The sequence below is a fragment of the Erinaceus europaeus genome, chromosome 20 (genome assembly GCF_950295315.1).
Source record: "Erinaceus europaeus chromosome 20, mEriEur2.1, whole genome shotgun sequence".
Classification (NCBI taxonomy): domain Eukaryota; kingdom Metazoa; phylum Chordata; class Mammalia; order Eulipotyphla; family Erinaceidae; genus Erinaceus; species Erinaceus europaeus.
In genome coordinates, this window is record NC_080181.1 from 18,633,948 (window position 1) to 18,653,807 (window position 19,860).

Below are 19,860 nucleotides of genomic sequence, written 5' to 3' on the forward strand. Positions count from 1 at the left end.
TCAGATGCTGCAGCCACATGGCAAAACCTCTGAGAACCTCTGCTTCAGGGAGACTGTTCGTACCAACCAGAGCAGTATATACAGGGTGATCAAGGAATTAACATTGGTGCGATGATCTCTCTCTCTCTCTCTCTCTCTCCCTCTCTCCCCCATCTCTCTCCCTCCCCCCATACTCTCACTCACCCTCCCTCTCTGTCTCTATCGTAAAAATTTACACTTACAAAATTTACAATTACAGCAATTACAGAAGCCAGACCTTCCACCTTCTGCATCCCACAATGACCTCGGGTCCATACTCCCAGAGGGTTAAAGAATAGGAAAGCTATCAGGGTGGGATATGGAGGTCTCGTGGTGGGAATTGTGCAAAGTTGTACCCCTCTTACCCTATGGTTTCGTCAATGTTTCCTTTTTATAAATAAAAAATTTGAAAGAAAATGTATCAGGTCCTGGAACATGACAATAGAGGAGGACCAGGTAAGGTGTTAGAGCAGAAGCCTGAGAAGTTTTACACACATACCAACTGTCAACTGTCAACCATTGATCCCTCCAGTAAAAGGAAAAAGAAAAAAAAAATTTCATCAACAACAAAAAAAAAAGTCCTAAGATTTCAGGAGCATTTTCATAGCCATGTATGGTGTGTATGAATTACCATGCCCTTGGCCCTTGGTTGCTCAGTACTCTTTTTTTCTATTGAGTAGTTTCAGATATTTTAGTCAGTTTATATAATGGATCCTGGGGTACTGGTCCTCTGGTTTTAACAGTAATTATCATTTTATTATACTTTTCCATCTATTTGTTTGGTTTGGGCTGATGTGTTTGATAGTAAATGTCAGGCCACTGACATTATGCCTCCAAATGTGTATGTATGATTCTGTTTTTTTAAGGGATAAGGACAATGATATTATTCCAAGACTTGCCATTATCATGTAACAAGATGTAACCTCTAATTTCATCTAATACCCACTCATATCCAATATCTCCCAGTCGTCCCCAAATAATATTATTTTTTAGAGCCAGAGGTAGGAAGTGAGGAGAGGAAAAAAGAAAGTACAGGGGACCAGGCAGTGGCACACCCGATTAAGCTCACATATTACTAAGTGCAAGGATCCAGGTTCAAGCCATCACTCTCCACCTGTAGTGAGGACACTTCACCAGCGGTGAAGCAGGTCTGCAGGTGTCTGTTTCTCTTTTTCTCTATCTCCCCCGCCCTCAACTTCTCTCTGTCCTATCCAGTAGAATGAAAAAAAAATGGCCATCAGGAGCGGTGGATTGGCAGTGCAGGTACGCCGAGCCCCAGCAATAACCCTGGAGGAAAAAAAAAAAAAAAAGGAAGGAAGGAAGGAAGGAAGGAAGGAAGGAAGGAAGCGAGGGAGGGAGGAAGGAAGGAGAAAAGACAGTGCTGAACTGTCAGTGCAGTGGGGGCTGGGCTGGAATCTAGGTGGTGTCCTGGCAAAGCCAACTGTCCTCTGCCACCACTCCACCCACACAAAAAGACACTCAAAGTTCTTCCTGCAAGTGGCCTTAGGTGACCCCTCACAATGGTCCACTACTCTCTTGACCCAGAAAACCCAATAAAATCAGGCAAGTCAAGAGGCTCAAACCTTCTTGTGCATTTGAAGAACACTCGAGAAACTGCCCGGCCCATCAAAGGCAGGCATATCTGAAAAGCCACCAAGTATCTGAAGGCTGTCACTTCACAGAAGCAACGTGTGCCCTTCCGTCATTACAGTGGCGGTGTTGGTAGATGTCGCCGGGCTAAACAATGGGGCTGGACTCAAGGTCAGTGGCCCAAGAAGAGTGCTGAGTTTCTGCTGTACATGCTTAAAAACGCGGAGAGCAACACTGAACTGAAGGGCCTAGATGTAGATTCCGTGGTCATTGAGCAGATCCAGGTGAACAAAGCCCCGAAGATGAGACACCAAACTTACAGAGCTCATGGTCGGATTAACCCCTATAGGAGCTCTCCATGCTGCAGAGATGATCCTCACTGAAAAAGAGCAGACGGTCCCTTAACCAGAGGAGGAAAAAGAATATCCCAGAAGAAACTGAAGAACCAAAAATGTATGGCCCAGGAATAATCTGATCATAAAAATAGATGTAACTGAAACTAAAATGAATAAATAAATAGATAAATACATTTTGAAATTCAAAGTGGGGTCCATTAAATACTGGACATTCCAATAATCGGAGGTTCCATCTTGGGTTTTGTTTGTTTTAAGCATCTTGATTGCCAGGGAGACCTCTCAGCCTGTTAAAAGTATCAGCTTGCAGGGCCGGGCGGTGGCACACCCAGCTGAGTGCATATACACACTGCTGTGCATGAGGACCCAGGTCTGAGCTTCTGCTCCCCACCTACATGAGGGATGTTTCACAAGTGTGAAGCAGGTCTGCTGGTATCTGTTTCTCTTTATCATTTCATCTATCTATCTATCTATCTATCTATCTATCTTCCTATCTTCTCTTCCCCTCAATTTATTTCTTTTTTAAAATTATTTATTTATCCCTTTTGTTGCCCTTGTTTTATCATTGTAGTTATTGTTGTTGTTGTTCTTTATGTTGTTGTTAGATAGGACAGAGAGAAATGGAGAGAGGAAGGGAAGACAGAGAGGAGGAGAGAAAGATAGACACCTGAAGACCTGCTTCACCACCTGTAAAGAAATTCCCCTGCAGGTGGGGAGCTGGGGGCTCAAACTAGGATCCTTGAACTGGGATCCTTAAGCTTTGTGCTTTGCGCCATGTGCGCTTGACCCGCTGAGCTATCGCCTGACCCCCCCCCCCAATTTATTTCTGTCTTATCTAATTAAAAAAGGAGGGGGGGAGGAAAAATGGCTGCTGGAATTGGTGGATTCATTGCAGGCACCAAGCCCCATTGAAAACCCTGGTGGCAATAATAAAAAAAAATTGTTTTAAAGTATCAGATTACACACCAGAGCCTCAGAGTTACCAGGTTTAATCTCCAACCCCTCCTGATGTCAGAGCTGGTAAACTAGCTTGCTCTTGCTCTCACACTTGCTTTTCTCCTCCTGTCTCTCTCCCTTTTCTCTCATAATAAATGAATAAGAAACAAGTCTATTAAAAACAGCTTTATTGCCTGTACATATTTAACGCATTCAGTGTTATGTTTTGATATTTACATGTAGCCATCAATCAGTCGCCCCATTCAAGGTAATAAACAACTGGGGAAGTAGCTCAGTATTGACATAAAAGACTTCCATGCCCCCTATTTATTAGCTGGCACAATTCTGAAAATGTTGCAAAGAGGTCATCAGTATCTGTTTGAACTTTTCTTTGTCTTTGAAATACAGTTCACATGAGAGAAGCAAGCTTTTTTTAAAAAAAAAAAAAACCTAGTTTTAAAAAGAAAAGTAAGATGCATGTTTAATTCTTTTGCCTTATTTGGTTTATTAAAACATTTTATTTTAATGAGAGAGAGATACAGAGATGAAGACACAGAGAGGAGGACCAGACCACTGCTCAGCTCTGGCTCATGGTGGTGCTGGGCATGGAAACTGAGACCTCAGAGCCTCAGGCGTGAAAGTATCTTGCAGAATACCTTCTCAGTCTCTACAGTGAAGTGTCTCTGCACTAGCTGCCTTTAGTGAAGATACAGGAGATTTCCTCTTGCTCTCTCTCTCTCTCTCTCTCTCTCTCTCCACCCTCTTCCATACACTCAAAGAACTTTCTGTATCTAATGTGATTTAAACTGATGCACTCGTCTTTTTTAGTGTTCCTATTATCCTGTTATTGCCAGTGTGAAACCCCCTCGAGTTCCTTTTCAGACACTCAAGTGTAAGGGAGCCTCAGATCTAGTCCCAAAGGCTATTTATTTTTACAAAGGACTTGAGTATAACATGTGAAACCTTATGCGGGCTGCAGGAAACCTGAAAATGAGAGGTGAACCCAAAATTACACCCCAGCACATAAAGCAAAGTGTAGATAGAGGCTGGAGGAATAAAGAAAGAAATGTAAGAAATGTCAGCTTTTTCAGGGATGGTGAAGAATTGAAAAATAAACACATTTTAAAAGCTAGCAGCTAGGAACTCAGGAGTGTTTTTATAATGTCCATGAAATTTTGATGCAGTTGATTTTCAGTTGTACTCTGACATTTATATGTAAGGCAGATACCCTCTCCAGTAAAAGGGAACACAGGGAGAGAACACAGAGAGACAGATGCAAAGAGAAGTGAAGAAAGATACTGGCTTGGTTCTTCCAAATACTCTGACACATTGGCAGAACTGCCTGGTGCACCCACACCCCATCTACAAGGCCGACCCGTGGCATTTACCTTGGCCAGTTTACCTCTGTATCCAAGTCCTGGTTCATTCCTTATCTTTGAAATGGCTTTTAATTTATTTTACCTTTTCCCCTATTATATCAGTAAGAATGTTCTGTGTTGAATAAGAATAGAAGGGAAAACACAAAGCAGATCCTGGACTAGAGTTGGTGTATTGCACCAAAGTAAGACTCTGGAGTGAGAAGGAGGGTTCAGGTCCTGGAACATGATGGCATAGGAGGACCTAGAGAGGATTAGATTGTTAGGTGGAAAACTGAGAAGTGTACAAACTACTGTATTTTACTGTTGACTGTAAGTCATTAATCCACCAGTAAAGTTTAAAAAAGATTATTGGGAGCTGGGTGGTAGTGCAGTGGGTTAAGCACACATGGCGCAAAGCTCAAGGGCCAGCTGAAGGATCCCAGTTCAAGCCCCCAGCTCCCCACCTGCAGGGGAGTCGCTTCACAGGCAGTGAAGCAGGTCTGCAGGTGTCTTTCTCTCCCCCTCTGTCTTCCCCTCCTCTCTTCATTTCTCTCTGTCCTATCCAACAATGATGACATCAGTAACAACAACGATGACAGCAATAACAAGGACAACAAAAGGAAATAAATATTTAAAAAAATTTTTTAAGAGTATTCTGTTGTGATAGGGGTGAAAATTTGCAGAATCACTCCATGTTCCCTAGAGTACTGCCTGCTGTTTTTGCTGATGGAGCAGGGAAATCCTCCCAAGCCAAAGTGAGCCACAAAAAAAAGGTATTGTGGGAGTCAGGTGGTCGTGTAGCAGGTTAAACGCACGTGACACAAAGCGCTAGGACTGGCGTAAGGATCCCGGTTCGAGCCCCTGGCTTCCCACTCTCAGGGGGGTAGCTTCACAAGCGGTGAAGCAGGTCTGCAAGTGTCTGTCTTTCTTTCCCCCTCTCTGTCTTCCCCTCCTCTCTCCATTTCTCTCTGTCGTATCCAACAACAACAACAACAATAATAACTACAACAATAAAACAACAAGGGCAACAAGAGGGAATTAAAAAATTAAAAACCAAGAAAAAAAACACAGCTAAAAAAATAGGTATTGTATGGTGACAGCTATTATACTAGGCATCATCTAACTCTAAATAAGTCAGAAGGGTACCAGTTTTGCTATCGGCTTGATACAGATTCAAACTCTGGGCCCCAGAGCACTGGGGGAAGAGCTTCAATGGACTAATGTCTCCGTCTCTTTCATTCTATCTGAAAATGGTGGTTTGGAGTGATGACAACTATAATAATAATTTTTTAAAAGGTATAAATTTAGGCCAGGGGGATTCAGGCAGTAAACATAGTACTATGTATAAGGACCCATGCAAGGATCTGAGTTCGAGCCAAGCAGTAAAGCAGGCCCGCAGATGTCTTATCTTTCTTCCTCCCTCTCTATCTCACCTTTCTCTCTTAATTTCTCTCTGTCCTACCCAATAAAATGGAAGCAGTGGCTACCAGGAGCAGTGAATTTGTAGTGCCAAGTCCCAGCAATAACCCTGGAGGCAAAAAAAAAAAAAAAAAAAGGCCAGTACTATCATCCATTTTTCAGGTATCAAAACTGAGGTTCAGAGAGGTTAAGGGCCTTGCCTCAGGATGGAGAACTAGCAAGATATGATCTAAGAGGCCAATCCAGGCTGTTCAGGAACTGGGGTCCTGTTCACCCACTGACTCATTCATTGAGTCATTCATTCTGAATTATATTGAGTGACTCTTGTGTCCACGCAGATACAGAAAAATAAGACTAGAATCAACCCCCCAAAGTGGAACTTGGTGACCTTTTTCTCAACTGACTGACTAATCCTCAGGGCAGCCTACCCAAACTTCAGTGTGTCCCATTTCCTCAGTCACAGCAACTCTATGAAGCCTGAGAAAAACTTTTCCTGGGGTCTCCAACAGACCAGAAGGGGGATTCCTACCTCCATTAAGCAGAACAAGCTGAGATGTTGAGATTAATCATTGTCTCTCAGTCCAGAGTAGGGAAAATGGGGAGGTCCACACCAAGCTCCGTGGAGTAATTCCAGCCGTACCCACTACCAGCACTTTCCCTGGGAGAGGTGTGTGGCATCACTTTATATCTGTTATTGAGCAGACAAGCACATTGAGGTCAAGTGACTTCCAAGGCTGCCCAGCAAGTTCACTGGTTAGAATGAGACTTGAGTGTAAAGAAGCTTAGTTGGGGGATGGCCAGTATCACAGCCAAGCACAAATAGTACTAGGTGCAAGGGCTGGTGTATCTGCAGGGGGCATGCTTCACAAGCAGTAAAGCAGGCCTGCAGGTTATCTTTTACTCTCCCCCTCCTCTCTCAATTTCTCTGTCCTATTCAATAAAAAGGAAAAAATGGCCGCCAGGAGCAGTGGATTTATAGTGCCAGCACGAAGCCCCAGCAGTAATCCTGGAGGCAAAAAAAGAAAAGGAAAGGGGGGAGAGGAGGGGAAGGGGAAGGAAAGGGGAAAAAAAGAAGCTTAGTCAGGAGCTGATGTTTTCTGCACCCTGCCAAGTGCCTCACTCAGATCGGTTGGGATGGGGCAGTGGTGGCCTGGAGTCAACTGATGGTCACTTTGTTTTCCTGGTTGTGTGGTCAGCCATGTCTTGTTGGTAACTTGAAGTCAGCCAGGGAGTGAAGTGCTTTAACCAGATGCTACAAATCAGAGGTTTGGGTCCCAATTCCGGGTTTTATGTCGAGGTGTTATGAAACTGATTTTGTGCTAAGAAAGCGGTACAGTTCCATTCTTTTATGTGTGGCTGCCCAGTTTCCCCAAAATCATATGTGGAAGAGACTGTTGTTTTCTTTTGCAACAAGTGCACACAATTTGCAACACTTTTCCATTTAAATGAGGTGAGTGTGGGTAAGATCATGTCATCTGCACATCATGACACTGTTACTTCTTCCTTTCCAAGTATGGATGACTTTTCTTTGTAGTGTTCACTTGCTCTGACAAGCACTTGAAATAAGCTACATGAATAAAAGTGATTAGAGCGAGCTCACTCAACAGGATGCATTCTGACCACAGTATTGGGAAGGGACTGATCTCATTATTTTTAACAGCTGCATACTACTCTGTTGTGTTTATGTACCACAATTTTCATAGCCATTCATTTGTCATTGGGCATCTGGATTGCTTCCAAGTTTGGGCTACTGTACACTGTGTTGTGTCAACATAAGTGAACCTATCTGGGCCTGGACTTTTGTAAGTACTTACTTTTTGGTAAGTCTTTGAGTACTAGTTGCATTTCTTTACTAAAAGTTAGCATATTCAGATTTTGTGTTTCTTCACAATTTAATCCAGGAAGATTATATGATTCTGTGAATCTATCCAATTTTTTCCAGGTTGTCTAATTTTTTGGTATATTATTGTTTATAGTTGGGGTTTTTTAATATAAATCATTTTGTTTCTGTGGTATCAGTTGTAATTTCCCTTTCACTTTGGATTTTAGTTGGGTGGATCTTTTCCTAGTGATTCTAGCTAACATTTTGTTTCTTAATGATTTCTTTTGTTTCTTAGAGATTCTAGCTAGCATTTGCTCCTGATTTAATTTCTCTGCATTCCTAATAAAAAATTAACAGAGATAATATATGTCATGTCCTTTTTAGCAGATCATCTTCACTAGTATTCAGTTAACGTAGTACAGTTTGGTCCCAGTGAATGGATTTTCACATCATTATAGGGTTTTGTTCACATGTGTAAAATGTATACTTTAGGGCCCAAGAAATAGTTTACCAGGTAAGGTGCCTGCCTTGCCAGGTTCAAATCCCAGCACCACACAGAGTGCCCTGGCACTGGGGGCAGCTCTGGCACTGATGTCTCTTTTCACTCTCTGTGTCTCTGCCTCCATTTCTCTGTCTCTGTCTTAGTGAGAAATAGACCTGGGAGCAGAGACATCACATTTGCACAATACCTTGACTCAGGTTCTAGTGGTTTCTGTTATGTAATTTTGTATCCTCACCACAAAAGAATCAAACACTTAAGAGTGGATTATTGGTGGTCAGGTGTTGGCACACTTGGTTGAGCACACATGCTAATGTGCACAAGGACCCAGGTTCGAGCCCCCAGACCTCACCTGCAGGGGGAAAGCTTTACAAGTGTTGAAGCAGGGCTGCAGGTGTCTGTCTGTCTCTCTCCCTCTCTATCACCCTTACCTCTTGATTTCTTGCTGTCTCTATCCAATAAATAAGTAAATATAATAAAAGTTATTTTTGAAATGTGTATTTTTGGACTGGGGGGGACAGCATAAGTCTTTTGCATAACCATTATACCCTCTCCTCCGTCCCATAAGTCTTATATAAAAGATTTTCTTTCTGGGGTTGGGCAGTGGCGCACCAGATTAACTACACATATAACCAAGCGCTTTTATTTTATTTTATTTATTTATTTATTTGCCTCCAGGGTTATTGCTGGGGCTTGGTGCCTGCACTACGAATCCACTGCTCCAAAAAATGGAGGTCATTTTTTCCCTTTTGTTGCCCTTGTTGTTTATTGCTGTTGTTACTGATGTCATTGTTGGATAGGACATAGAGAAATGGAGGGAGGAGGGGAAGGCAGAGAGGGTAAGAGAAAGATAAACACCTGCAGATCTGCTTCACCACCTGTGAAGTGACTCCCATGCAGGTGGGGAGCCGGGGGCTCGAACCAGGATCTTTATCTTGGTCCTTGCGCTTTGCGCCACTTGCTCTTAACCTACTACACTACCACCCGACTCTCTATCTATCTATCTATCTGTCTATATATGTGTGTGTGTGTGTGTGTGTGTGTGTGTGTGTGTGTGTGTGTGTGTGTGTGTGTGTGTCATAGAAATGATCCCTAAAGCTCAAGACTAGAGCGGGTTCTTGGTGAAAGAGAGGAGTTTTATTACACCAGTGTGTATAGGAGACTCTGGATCATAGACTCCAGGAAGTTCTCCCCGCACCTTGGAAAAGCCCACAGTTTTATTGCTGCCCCCCGCCCCAAAGGGGTGGAGGGAGCAGCTTTATTTCACTGTTACAAAGTAGGCAGAAACAGATAAAGGCGATCTTTCACGGAATTGCTATACATGCTTCTTGTCTGTGGCCTTGGTATGGACAAAGAAAGGGGAGGCTTAGTGCCTGGTATGTATCAGTCTGGAGACAGCTGGATTCCTCTCTAGTCATCTTTATGGGCATATTAACATAGGAACTTAGAAGGAGAAGGTAGAGTAGTTGTAGTCACTGATTGCTGTGAGGCCCATCAGGCACAGAGGAAATACAGACCTAGGCTCTATGTCCCTATATCACAGAGGAAATACACATCTCTACCAGACACATAGATTAAAATATCTACATAGGGGAGTTGGGGCGTTAGCACAGCGGGTCAGGGCCCCCATGCATGGCAATATGTGCGCTCCACAGAGTGGGTCACTTGCTTGTCCTGCCACCAGGAGCAGTGGATTCATAGTGCAGGCACCTAGCCCCAGTGATAACTCTGGACACAATAAAAGAAAGAAAGATAGAAAGATAGATAGAAAGAAAGAAAGAAAGAAAGAAAGAAAGAAAGGGAAAGAAAGGAAGGAAGGAAGAAAAAACCAGAGAGAGAGAGAAAGAAAGAGAGAGAGAAAAGAACAAAAGTGTGTCCAAATGTGTTGGTTCACCTTATGAGTGTTTCTGTGTCCTCTAGTTAAAAGAGCCATTGTCCCAGGGACCTGGGCCAACCCACATGTCAAAGGAGCCATTGTGGGAGGTCAGAGAAGCATTTCCAAGTGTCCATGTTGGAAATGTCATCTCAGATTCCTGAGGACAAAGACAATGGCCTATACATCTGTCTTCTTTTTTGTATTATTTATTTTAATGAAAAAAAAAAGAGTGATACAGAGAGAAAGACTAGAACACTGCTCAGCTAGGGCTTATGGTGGTACTGGGGATTGAACCTAGGATGTCAGAGCCTCCGGCATGACAGTCTTTTTGCATAGCCATTATGCTGCTGTCTCCCCAGCCCATCTGTCTTCTTAATATCCACTCCAGCACCTCACGCACAATGTATATTCAACAACTGTTTGTTGAAGAACTGGCTGTCATCACCTGAGACTCGAAGCAGGGAAATAATTGGAAGCACTACTTTTTTTTTTTTTTTTTTGCTTCCAGGGTTATCGCTGAGGCTCAGTGCCGCAATATGAATCCTCTGCTCCTGGTGCCCATCATTTTTCCCATTGTTGTTACTGTTGCTGTTGTTGTTGCTGCTACTGCTGTTGTTGGATAGGACAGAGTGAAATGGAGAGAGGATGAGAAGACAGAGAGGGAGAGAGAAAGATAGATACCTGCAGACCTGCTTCACCACTTGTGAAGCAACCCCCTTGCAGGTAGGCAGCCGGGGGCTCTAACCGGGATCCTTAGACCAATTCTTGCACTTCACATTCCTCGGACCTGTTCTTGCATTTCAGACCCATACCTGCACTTTCCACCTTTCCCTTGTGGGATAGGGCTCTGGAGAGGTGAGGTTCTAGGACACATTGATAAGGTCATCTGCCCAGGGAATCATAATAGTGTCTGTGAGTTGGTGTCTGAAAGGTGGTAAGATATAAAGCAGGATGAAATGTTAAATCACTATTAAAAAAAAAAAAAAGTCAATACATTCTTTCCCATGCCTCACTGTGCTAGGTGGATGCCTATCACCTTGTAAAAATAGTAATAATATGGGAGTCGGCGGCAGCGCAGCAGGTTAAGCGCACGTGGTGCAAAGCACAAGGATCCCGGTTCGAGCCCCCGGCTCCCCACCTGCAGGGGAGTCGCTTCACAGGTGGTGAAGCAGGTCTGCAGGTGTCTATCTTCTCTCCTTCTCTCTGTCTTCCCTTCCTCTCTCCATTTCTCTCTGTCCTATCCAACAACAACATCAACAACAATAATAATAACTACAACAGCAAAACAAGGGCAACATAAATAAATAAATAAATATAATAAATAAAATAAACTTTAAAAAATAGTAATAATAATAATAAAGCCCTATCTAACACAGGGAACTGAAGCCATCAAATATGTTACGCAATTGTCATAGCACAGTCGCCTTCCTGCTAAAGCAATCTGCTTTTCTCCAAAGCAAGAATGAAAACAGTGCCTTAGAGTACAAATTTGATGAAGTCTGTCAATAAAGTCAAAAGAAAGACTGGAACTACCAAGATACCATTAAGCCCTACATGCCTCATAATCAAAACCAGTACCTGTCATCCCACTGGTGAGAAGTTTATCAAAGCAGACCCCGAGATGATGACAAATTCAGTGAGTGCTGCATCCGAAGAAACTGTTGGCAAAATCTTTTTTTTTAATTTCTTCATTGGCAAATTAATGTTTTACATTCAACAGTAAATACAATAGCTTGTACATGCATAACATTTCCCAGTTTTCCATATAACAATACAACCCCCACTAGGTTCTCTGTTGTCCTTCTTGGATCTGTATTCTCTCCACCCACCCACCCCAGAGTCTTTTACTTTGGTGCAATACGCCAATTCCAGTTCAGGTTCTGCTTGTGTTTTCTTTTCTGACCTGGTTTTTCAACATTCTGCCTGAGAGTGAGATCATTCCATACTCATTCTTCTGTTTCTGACTTATTTCACTCAACATGATTTTTTCAAGGTCCATCCAAGATCGGCTGAAAATGGTGAAGTCACCATTTTTTATAGCTGAGTAGTATTCCACTGTATATATATATACCACAACTTGCTCAGCCACTCATCTGTTGTTGGACACCTGGGTTGCTTCTAGGTTTTGGCTATTACAAATTGTGCTGCCAAGAACATATGTATACACAGATCTTTTTGGATGTGTGTGTTGGGTTCCTTAGGATACATCCCCAGGAGAGGAATTGCAGGATCATAGGGTAGGTCCATTTCTAGCCTTCTGAGAGTTCTCCAGACTGCTCTCCACAGAGGTTGGACCAATTTACATTCCCACCCAGCAGTGTAGGAGGGTTCCTTTGACCCCACACCCTCTCCAGCATTTGCTGCTGTTACCTTTTCTGATGTATGGCATTCTCACAGGAGTGAAGTGGTATCTCATTGTTGTCTTTATTTGCATTTCCCTGACAATCAGAGACTTGGAGCATTTTTTCATGTGTTTCTCAGCCTTTTGGATCTCTTCTCTGGTGAATATTCTGTCCATGTCCTCTCCCCATTTTTGGATGGGGTTATTTGTTGTCTTGTTGTTGAGATTTGCAAGTTCTTTATATATTCTGGTTATTAGTCTCTTGTCTGATGTATGACATGTAAAGATCTTCTCCCATTCTGTGAGGGGTCTCTTGGTTTGGGTAGTGGTTTCTTTAGCTGTGCAGAAGCTTTTTAATTTGATGTAGTCCCATAGGTTTATGCTTGTCTTAGTCTTCTTTGTAATTGGATTCATTACATTGAAGATGTCTTTGAAATTTATGTGGAAAAGAGTTCTGCCAATATTTTCCTCTAAGTATTTGATAGTTTCTGGTCTAACATCCAAGTCCTTGATCCACTTGGAATTTACTTTTGTATTTGGTTAAATTGAGTGGTTCAGTTTCATTCTTCTGCATGTTTCAACCCATTTTTTCCAACACCATCTGTAGAAGAGACTCTGCTTTCCCCATTTAATAGTCTGGGCACCGTTGTCAAAATTTAGATGTCCATAGGTGTGGGGCAAAATTTTTTTAAGTAAGAGTAGCGTACCAACACAATGGCAGGGGCATATAATGGGAATGAAAAGGTATTTGCTTCATAGTAGTTTGAAGTGATTGACAGTGGAGTGTGAATAAGCTCTTGATATCTGCAGCATGTGTAAAAGGACTGAAGCACTTGATTTTCTTTTTTTTTTCTTTTTTTTATTTATTTAAGAAAGGAGACATTAACAAAACCATAGAATAAGAGGGGTATAATTCCGCACAATTCCCATAATCCGATCTCCACATCCCACCCCCTCCCCTGATAGCCTTCCCATTCTCTCTCTCTCTCTCTCTCTCTCTCTCTCTCTCTCTCTCTCTCTCTCGGATTATGGATCCAGGGTCGTTGTGGGTTGTAGAGGGTGGAAGGTCTGGCTTCTGTAATTGCTTCCCAGCTGAACATGGGCGTTGACTGGTCAATCCATATTCCCAGCCTGTCTCTCTCTTTCCCTAGTAGGGTGGGGCTCTGAGGAAGTGGCGCTCCAGTACACATTGATGGGGTTGTCTGTCCAGGGAAGTCTGGTCAGCATCCGGAACCTGGTGGCTGAAAAGAGAGTTAACATACAAAGCCAAACAAATTGTTGAACAATCATGGACCTAAAGACTGTAATAGTGCAATGAAGTGTTGGGGGTATTCCCTGCATGCTCTAGATATAGTCCAGGTCCCCTGAGATAGAGCGTAGGTTCAGCCATGCCCATAAACTAGGGGAAAATATATACCTGAAATCAGAAGTGCACAAGAGCACTTGATTTTCTTTCCCCCGTCTGGTTGTCATTGCAGAGGTAGGCTTTTCATGGACGGTACTTTGTGAGCTCTGGTGTAGAATGGATTTGGGAGCTGGGATTACAAGAACTTCCCTGATGTCTGCAGTTAGGGCATACCCTGAAGCCAACTCCCTGCTGCTTGATGGACAGTGTTGTTTTCGACGGGTTATGTTGTTTTCGCTGGGCTGGCTTCACCGGCAGGTAACAGACAACCAGAGACTCATGGTTGAGCTGTAGGCAGTATCTCTTTATTCATGCAGGACGCAGCACAATCTAAGACGAGCTAAGCTAAACTCAAGTACCCTAAAACTCACAATGCTGTCTTTATATATACTTGCCAAGTAGGGTGGAAACAGGATGTGACATAGAGAGGGTGGAGAGAAAATTGACTGGTGAAAATCAGAGTGTGACAAGGAGGGGGCAGAGCAGGCAAGAATCCTATCACTGAACCACCAATGCCCTGGAGTGCTTTATGTAAATGTAAACGTGATTTATGTAAATAGACCAAAGCTTTGAATGGGATTAAATCTATCCCTATATAGGCATATGGTTAAGCAGAAGCCAGGGGGAGCTGGCATACTATCCAACAGGACAGTTAGGTTTTTAGCAATCTCTTTTGATGTCCATGGGATAGGAGTAAAAAAAAAAAAAAAAATTAGCAAGTCATTAGCAGCTGAAGCCACTTCCTTTGAGCAGCTTGCTCCACATTACAGTTTGCTCTGGGAAGGAAAGCCCCTATGTTTATTTTCCTGTGCATGTGACTGAAAAACACTTAATATTAAATTTGTCATCTCACCGGTTTGTAAATGTGCTCTTGGGTCACAGTAGGTGTTTTCACAGCATTGTGCAACAGAACTCTGGGACTTTCATTTCCAAACACTAAAGCTTGACACCCACTCATCTATCCCCTCCTCCCCTACCTTGTTTTAAAAAAAAAATCACTTTGTGGTGGTGGTGGGGGGAAGCACAGTGGGTTAAGTGAAGCAGGATCCTTACTCTGGTCCTTGTGCTTTGTGCCACGGACTTGACTTTGTGAGCTCTGGTGTAGAATGGATTTGGGAGCTGGGATTACAAGAGCTTCCGTGATTTCTGTAGCTAGGGTATACCTGAAGCCAACTCCCTGCTGCTTGATGGTCAGAGAGCAGTTAGGTTTTTTTGTTTGTTTGTTTTATTTAAGAAAGGATAAATTAACAAAACCATAGGGTAGGAGGGGTACAACTCCACACAATTCCCACCACCCAATCTCCATATCCCATCCCCTCCCCTGATAGCTTTCCCATTCTCTATCCCTCTGGGAGCATGGACCCAGGGTCCTTGTGGGTTGCAGAGGGTGGAAGGTCTGGCTTCTGTAAGTGCTTCCCTGCTGAACATGGACATTGACTGGTCGGTCCATACTCCCAGTCTGCCTCTCTCTTTCCCTAGTAGGGTGGGTCTCTGGGAAAGCTGAGCTCCAGGTGGGGTGTTCAGTCCAGGGAAGCCTGGCCGGCATCCTGATGGCATTTGGAACCTGGTGGCTGAAAAGAGAGTTAACATACAAAGCCAAACAAATTGTTGAGCAATCATGGACCCAAAGGTTGGAATAGTGGAGAGGAAGTGTTAGGGGGGTACTCGCTGTAAACTCTAGTGTACTTTTGCTTTCAGGTATATATTTTGCACTAGTTTATGGATACGTGTGAACATATGCTCTCTCTCACAGAACCTGGTCTATATCTAGGTTTTGGGACTTTGTTAGAAAGTGATCCACCTGGGATGGAATTAGAGAATACTATGAAAGGAAAGGTCTCACCCGAGTAATGAAGCTGAAGGGTTGTCATTCCACACCTGAAGTCTCTGGACACAGTCTGAGCTGAAGCATGCTGGGGTGGCAATCGTTGCGTTGATTAGGTTGTGATCGGCAGATGCAATATTATTTGATATGGATTGGGAGAGGCATGCGGGAAAGTGGGCCCTATCCAAAGGTTCCAGGACTGGGGGAAATATAGGCTCTATAGTGGAGATATGAGGTTCCTGCTGTCTTAGGTTTCCAAAAGACAATGGATAGTTAATCTTATCATCACATTATTTGGTAATTGGGTTAACTTTGAAAAGTCCTTTTGTTAGGGTTTGCTGTATAGTACCCAGTATCTTGTATATAGCTGTGCTTGTGATCTACTTGGTCTAGGCTTTTGAGAGAGTCTGCATATCAAATACACAGCCTATATATTAAAAAGACTCAGTCTGTGTTTTAAAAACTTCGAGACATACAATTAATGTTCCCCCTCTCATATTAATTAACTAGTGATTTATATGACTGCATTTTAGTAGGAGTGTACATGAACACCATTCCCACCACCAAAAGACTGTGTCCCATCCCACCCCCACTCCCAACTGGCCCAGGAAGATTCATGTCTACCCCTCACCACAGGGATTTTACTTTGGTGCCCTAAGCAGTTAGGTTTTTAGCAATCTCTTTTGATGTCCATGGGATAGGAGTAAAAAAAAAAAAAAAAAAAGAATAAGCAAGTCATTAGCAGCTGAAGCCACTTCCTTTGAGCAGCTTGTTCCACATTGCAGTTTGCTCTGGGAAGAAAAGCCCCTACATTTATTTTCCTGTGCATGTGACTGAAAAACAATATTAAATTTGTCGTCTCACCGGGCAGGGGCACAGTGGGTTAAGTGCACATGGCACGAAGCACAAGGACTGGCATAAGGATCCCGGTTCAAGCCCCCACTCCCCACCTGCAGGGGGGTTGCTTCACAAGTGGTGAAGCAGGTCTGCAGGTGTCTATCTTTCTCTCTCCCTCTCTGTCTTCCCCTCCTCTCTCCATTTCTGTCTGTCGTATCCAACAATAATGACAGCAGTAACAACAATGATAAACAACAAGGGCAACAAAAGGGAAAAATGGCCTCCAGGAGCAGTGGATTCGTACTGCAGACACCAAGCCCCAGCGATAACCCCGAAGGCTCTTGGTATCTTCTAATTCTGCTTTTAAAAACCCCTTCTGTTTCATTTGGTTTAAATCCCCCCTGCTTAACACTGCATTCTATTTACATAACCACTGTATTCTATTTACATAACCACTGCCATCTATTTACATAAATCACTTTTACATTTACATAAAACACCACCTTCCCTCCAGGGCATTGGTGGTTTAGTGGTAGAATTCTCACCTGCTCCACCGCCTCTCCTTGTCACACCCTGATCCTCTCCTTGTCACACCCTGATTTTCACCAGTCACTTTTCTCTCTCCACCCTCTCTGCGTCACATCCTGTTCACACCCTACTTGGGAAGTATATATAAAGACAACATTGTTCATTTTAGTTAGTTGTTAGTTTAGCTTAGCTCGGCTTAGATTGCGCTGCGTCCTGCATGAATAAAGAGATACTGCCTACAGCTCAACCATGAGTCCCTGGTCGTCTGTCTCCCGTCAGTGAAGCTCAGCCCGACAGAAGGCAAAAAAAAAAAGTTACTCTTTCCAGGTGATAGTACACCTGGTTGAACAAACATATCATAATGCACAAGGACCTGAGTTCAAGCTCCTGGTCCCTACCTGCAGAGGGGAAATTCCGCAAGTGGTGTAGGTGTCTCCCTTTTTACCTCCTGTCCCTCTCAATTTCTGGCTCTCTCTATTCAATAAATATATAGAGATAATTTTTTTTTAATTATACTATGTGCATTTAACCCAGGGTATCACCGCCCAACCCTCAGAATGTTTCCATGTCTTAACTGTTAGGAAATTTCTCCTGTGAGTGTGCGAAAGTGATGACTGTTCCCGGGTCCTGCTCTTGCCTATTGTGTACAGAGATGAAAGCCCATTGAACTGTGGATTGATTCTGTTCCTGATTTTCATTTTCAGGAACCTTCATACTGCTTTCCATAATAGCCACACCATTTTATCCTTCCAGCAGCAGCAGTATATGCTGGTGTCCAACTTCTCCAAGTAATGGAGAATTTTTCCTAAGAGTTAAGACATAGAAACATTCTATGAAGGTTGGAAAGTCATTTTGCAGAACCATTATGCTGTCTCCCTGCCCCAAATAGCCACTTTTTGTAGTGCAGATTTAAACTTTATGTGAAATCTTTAGGATTTGCACAACTTGTCATCTGGCAAGAGTTCATTTTATTTCTTTTTCCAATTTGTATGACCTTCATTTATTTTTCACGCGGAACTGCTCTCTTGAAAACATGCACTGCCACACTAAAAAGCATGGTGAGAGAACTACAAGTCCCTGATGCTGATCTCTGAAAAAAAAAAAAAAAAAAAAAAACCCTTTCAGTCCACATCCCACGTCCCGCTATTTTCTAGCCTGTCAAATGTTTTTTTGTTTGTTTGTATTTTTCATGAAAGGGCATTGTATTTGTGCAGGATGATTTAAGGATCATGTGGTTTCTTTCTGTTTGTCAAAGGGGTGCATCGCATTGATGTTTCCATATAATGAAGTGTCTTTTTTGATTTTGCCTCCAGGGTTATTGCTGGGGCTCAGTGCCTGCACCATGAATCCACTGCTCCTGGAGGCCATCTTTTCCCCCTTTTGTTGCCCTTGTTGTAGCCTTGTTATGGTTATTATTGTTGTTGATGATGTCATTCGTTGTTGGATAGGACAGAGAGAAATGGAGACAGGAGGGGAAGACAGAGAAGGGAAGAGAAAGACAGACACCTGCAGACCTACTTCACCTCCTGTGAAGCGACTCCCCTACAGGTGTGTAAGGGGGGCTCAAACCAGGATCCTTAGGCCAGTCCTTGCGCTTTGCACCACATGCGCTCAACCTGTAACCTGCTGCACTACCGCCCGACCCCTCCCTTTTTTTTTCTTATGTAATCCCACTTTGTCACAATACATGATACTTACTATGATTGTTTTCCCAGTATTTTAAGAATTTACATCAAAATTCACCAAGGATATTGGTCTGAAGTTTTTCTACTATGTCTTTGCTATTGCTATCAGCATAAGACTGGCCTCAAAGAATGAGTGAAAGAACATTTCTTCCTCCTTGTAACTGTTTGGTATCAATCCTTCTTTGAGTAGTTAGTGGGATCCTTCAAAGATGTTATAAGGACAAGGGTAGTTTTCTGGGGAGTTCCTAGTTAATGATTCAGTGTCTTCATTGTATTCAGTGTAATGACTAGCTTTTTAAAATGCCTTATTTATTTGTTTGTTTCTTTGTTTATTTATGAGAAAGATAGAAGGAGAGAGAGAAAGAACCAGGCATCATTCTGGTATGTGTGCTGACGGGGATTGAACTTTGGGACCTCATGCTTGAGAGTCCAATGTTTTCCCACTGCACTGTCTCCCAGACCACCAGTAATTAGCTTCTTTCCAATTCATTTATTTTTTCTTGACGCATTCTTGGTGGATTGTATGTCTCTAGGAATTTATCCACTCACCTGGGTTGTCCAACATGTTGTTTTAGAGCTCTTAGACTTCTTTCTTTCTTTGTTGAGCCATTCTTAAAATTTTTATCAATGATTTAAAATTGATGTACACAATTATAAGATGACAGGGGTGTGTAATTCCATACCTGAAAGTGATATATCTCCACTTTTATTTAAGGACTGTCCATACTATTTTCTATAATGGTTGCACCAGTTCACACACCCACCACAGTGGAATAGAGTTCCTCTTTCTCCACATCCTCACCAGCACTCATGTTTATTTTTATATATGCACACACGATGGTTTTGTAGACTAATAGAGATACATAGATATATAGATTTATATAGTCAGGCAGGGGGGCGTAGCATAGTGGTTATGAAAAAAAAAATCATGCCTGAAGCTACAAAGTCTCAGGTTCAAACCCCTGTACTAACCACCGGTCAGAGCTGAACATTCTCTTGGTTTCTCTCTCCCTTCCTCCCTCCCTCCTTCCTTCCCAGCTTCCCTCTATCCCTGCCTCCCTCCTTCACTCCCTTTCTCTCCCCTCTCTCTTTCCCTATCTCTCACTCAGTAGAAGAAGAAATAAAAATATCAAGTATTTTAAATTTTGAAAGTGTAGACCTAGAACTCTTTGTGCCTTACCGTTCTCAGATCTAGAGACTTTAAAAGTAAACAGATGGCAGAGTCAACTTCCTGCCTAACCTGAGTGGCACCACACCCTTGCTTTCTTCCTCTTAGTTTCTGTTAGCTTCTTCCCTCAATTTAAGGGTGCTCATATTAAAATGAAAACCTTTTTGTGCTCCTGATAACAAGTCATCTTTCATTGAGTC

At 42.8% G+C, this 19,860-nt stretch overlaps 1 pseudogene; it reads left to right on the plus strand.

Moving 5' to 3' along the window:
- Positions 1-1,538: 1,538 nt before the first annotated feature.
- LOC103113446 (large ribosomal subunit protein uL22-like) lies at positions 1,539-2,078 on the plus strand (annotated as a pseudogene).
- The last annotated feature ends 17,782 nt before the right edge of the window (positions 2,079-19,860 follow it).